Source organism: Palaemon carinicauda, chromosome 36 (assembly GCF_036898095.1).
Source record: "Palaemon carinicauda isolate YSFRI2023 chromosome 36, ASM3689809v2, whole genome shotgun sequence".
NCBI classification, from domain to species: domain Eukaryota; kingdom Metazoa; phylum Arthropoda; class Malacostraca; order Decapoda; family Palaemonidae; genus Palaemon; species Palaemon carinicauda.
This window is the reverse complement of record NC_090760.1, coordinates 58,238,511-58,243,510: the sequence shown is the minus strand read 5'-3', so window position 1 is coordinate 58,243,510 and position 5,000 is coordinate 58,238,511.

The following is a 5,000-nucleotide window of genomic DNA, read 5'->3' as shown; positions in this document are numbered from 1 at the left end:
ATATATATATATATATATATATATATATATATATATATATATATATTATATATTTATATTATATATATATGTATTATATATATATATATATATATATATATATATATATATATATATATATATATATATATATATATATATATATATATATATATATATATATATATGTATATATGTTTATGTGCGTGTGTGTAAGGAATAACTTTTTTGTGAGATTTAGCTTCCAAAAAAGGTTTCGATTTAATTAAAATATTTGCTGGTGGGTTTGAGAATACGATCAACTAAGTAACACGTGTTCCTTCAAGTAAGTTTATTGGTATAAGCTGATGGTGGAACCTGGTCACACGTGTTTCTCTTGGAAGATCTGATAATCCTGGTGGCATAAAGAACTATCTTATTTATGAGACAGCTATATCTCAATCTCTTTTGGGATTTTAAGATTCCGGTGTTGTTCGAGAAGGTAATCTTGTATGAGCATGGGGATCAGCTAACCTGGCAATCAGCAATACGAATAGTGATATAAAAGTGCAACATGTTTAAAGAGAGAGTGGTTGAAAAGTTATTCACTTTGATCCCAAACACGGATATAAAGGGCTAAGGATCATAGAATTGCATTTCTTTATAAACCAAATGGTATATGGATTAAATATAAATTTGTTAGTAGCACACTTAATGCTAATGTTAATTAATGCAATACTTAATTTCTAGGCTACTGGTTTTCAGGATGTTGGTCAAAATCTTGTAAGATTTCGGATACTCAGGACAAATAGCAAGATTTGGTATCCCTAGAAATATCACTTTTGACAGGGGAAACACTTTCAGATCTCAATTGTGGAAATCATTAGGGAGTTTCCTGGCACTCTACATCTAACAGCCACATCCAATCCTACTTCCAATGTTAAGATTAAAGGTTTTCATCGCATCCTCAAAGCAGCTTTGATGTCCCGCTACAAGGACCACTCCTAAAGAAGCCCTGGATTTTTTGGCGACCCGTTGGTTGTCCTTGCTGCCAGACTTACTAGCCCCCAGTTAAGCAACACATGCCAACAGATCTGCTATCGGTAACGCACGTTTTCCTGAGCAATGACACAAGCAAGCCACCGCTAACGCCTCTTTACACGGATTCTTTCCACGTGATCCGTTATACGGTGAAGGCGTAGCTCGTAAGTTTCCTGAATATGAATTCCTTGGAACTGCAGCGACGAAGGGAGATGGCACGTGGATTGGTGCCATAAGTGCAAGAGATGGAAAACTAACGCAACCAAGCGAGAATTTTTGGTGCATTTAAAAACGATGGCAAAAAAAAAAAAGGTTTTTTGGTCATCATGGGGAAATATATCTAAAACCTGGAAAAGGAGTGACAGATAAATTGACTGATTTAATTAGCAAGTGTTTTAAAAGCAATGATATCCCATTACCAAACGAAGTAATTATATATTTTGTTAGATGTCGTACATTTTTTAGAAATCGTGTTTTAAATAGTAATATTAGTTCATCAAGAAAAGCGCAAAATAGAATGAAAAAGCTCGTAATGTGATATAGAACATAACTGAAATATATATTGTGTATATATCATTATTTATTTTATGAATTTAAACTGTCTGTTGCTCGACAAATTTCAGTTATTTATATCATCAAATATTTGTTTGGTTGTTTGAGTGTAATAAAGTTATGTATTTGTAATCTTACTTTTATTATCCTAAAAAAATTAAATATAAATCTTCAAACAGATTGAAAAATACAAAGCAGAAAGCATGGTTCTTTTATTTTCTTATGGAAGTTCCACAGCTTACTCAGCCACGATTAAGTCTGAGTGACGTCATCGCTCTGACCGACCCGACTACCACCATCCGGCTACCTGCGCACTAAGGTGGCCTGAGAAGACCTCTTATTATATATATATATATATATATATATATATATATATATATATATATATATATATATATATATATATATATATATATATATATATATATATATATTTATGCATATATATATACATATATATATATATATATCTATGCGTATATATATATATATATATATATATATATATATATATATATATATATATATATATATATATATATATATATATATATATATATATATATATATATATATATATATATATAAAATTTGCATATACTGTATGTGTGTATATATATATATATATATATATATATATATATATATATATATATATATATATATATATATATATATATATATATATATATATATATATATATATATATATATATATATATACAGTATATATATATATATATATATATATATATATATATATATATATATATATATATATATATATATATATATATATATATATATAGATATCACCCACGAATGGCATTTAATACCGAATTCTATCTTGGGAATATATATCCACTTGGAATTAATTTTATGGTAACAGCCTCTTGCCGGGTGGAGATTCGAACCCCCACCCGTTCGGCTGGAAACCGTGCTTGCAAAGACTCTACCGAGTAAGCTATCAAGTGATAGCTCAGTCGGTAGAGTCATCGCAGGAATGGTTTCCAGCCGAACAGGTGAGGGCTCGAATCTCCACCCGGCCTGAAGCTGTTACGTTACCATAAAATGAATTCCATGTGGATATGTATACCCAAAATAGAATTCAGTAATAAATGCCAATCGTGATGGATTATTACATTTGATTGAAATCACCTGTGCTTGTGATATATATATATATATATATATATATATATATATATATATATATATATATATATATATATATACATGTATGCATGTATATATATATATATATATATATATATATATATATATATATATATATATATATATATATATATATATATATACATATATATATGTATATATATATATATATATATATATATATATATATATATATATATATATATATATATATATATATATATATATATATATATATACATAATCTGATAAGAGCCAATCATTTCCAATTACAACATTCAATGTTCCTCTATAAATGCTATATGTATTTTGAATCATTCTGGCGTTTATGTTCATTATCATGGCTCACCAGCCAATATTGAATCAGTTTACATTGCATATATTGAACATGTCAAATGAGCATTTGGTGCTGAGGGAGCCATTGTTAACATTCATTCTCTAAGCCATGCAGTTGCTAGCAAGAGATTCCATGTCAGCTGGGGAAATTTATATTTCTTTAAGATTATTCTTAGTATTTTTTTGTAATGGCTTTGCTGGCCTATTTTACTTGTTCTTCAGCCATATGGATCATATGACCACACCAGCGTAGTTGGCGTTTGATGAGATTGGCTTTTATTCTTTTACATCCCATTCATTCTAGAAACTTTGAATCTTATTTTTCCAGGTGATGCCCTAATATTCTATAGACTAAATGCAATTTCTAATGTTTCTAATTTCTTGATATGGCATCGATATAGAGAAAAAAATACTGATAAACTCGGTTTTATTTACTTAGATTTTACTTTTCAGTCTCAGGTGCATCCATAGCCTGCCTAAAGTACATGTAAACCTGATTATTCTATCCAGTACATCTGCGTTGATCTCAGTATTGGTTAAACTAATTCTAACTAGGTAGCTTAGAAATACCATAAGCTGTAGTTTTGCATCATTGACAGTGAAGACGAGTATATTATCATTTGATTTCATTTGCTCTATTCGACTTCTATTTCTCTTGCAGGTACCTGGAAACATGTACATTTTAATTTATATTGTGGAATTATGAGATGTAAGGAAACATTGCTTGGTTATCAGCATATTGCGGGTTACCCAAATGTCATGTTGAGGTTTTTGTAAGGGCATGTCTGAAGTTGAACTGGCTACTATCCATTCAGTATTCTCTTTGGACTCTGTCTTCTTTAAATTTCTATATAATGAATTTGTTGGTTAGTAGATTAACAGATTGAAAAGGACAGGCTCTAGAAAATCCCGCTGCTTCATTTCAATTTCCACCGGTAGGGATGAGGATTCCAAACCACTAATACTGAATTTTGCTCTAACATTATTTTGAAAAAGATGAAGATTTTGAGACATTTGATAGGAACTCAGACTTTATATGAATCTTCCAAAAGATTTCCTAGGGCAGTACGTCAAATACCTTGGTAAGTTTAATAAACACTATATATATTCCTGTATTTCTCTTTCAACATTTCTCTCGTAATTTCCTCAAAGTTGAAATCTGGTTGATGGTCCCACATTCCTTCCTAAACCCAGACTTGGTCTTTGGTAGTACAGATTCTAATATACTTTTATTTAAGCGCAACAACATATCTATAGCTAGTATATTATAATCTGGGGATAACAGGAAGATACTTCAGCTATGGTTGAAGTCGCCCATCTGCCCTTTGTTCTTATAGTAATGAATTATTATGGAGTTCATTCAGGACTTTGAAATTTGCAGTCACTTCTGTCAGTGACAGATGAACTTATGCTGATTTTTTTAAAAGGTAGCCCCCATGCTTGAAAACTTCTCCATAAATACTGTCAGGCCACCAGCTTTGGCATTCTCGAATTCTTTTTATCAAGGTTCTAGACGAATGAAAAGGGGGTAGAATATTAGTAACTAGCTACACAATGGTATTAGATGTTTCAGCGTAGCATGGAAATACTCAGATCAGCAGTTTATAATCCCTTATTGTGCCTTGAGTTAATTAGAGTTATTATTTTCTTATTAGGGTAATAAATGGATTTGATGACATTATGAAAATCTCGAATATCTTTTGGTTGGCAGAGGCTGGGAATCTACACGGTATGAGATTTAGCATTGGTGTATGGTGTGAGAGTTCTCATGAAAGCAGTCAGTATATGAACATTTAGTTTAGCCACTTGTAGCTTCCGGAGCACCTCGAATTACTTTGCACGACTTTCTTCATTCAGTGGCAAGGTCATCCTCAAGAAGGCTGTTTAAAAAGGAAATAGATCACTTTTCTACTGTATTTTCAGTAAAACATAGTTTTATT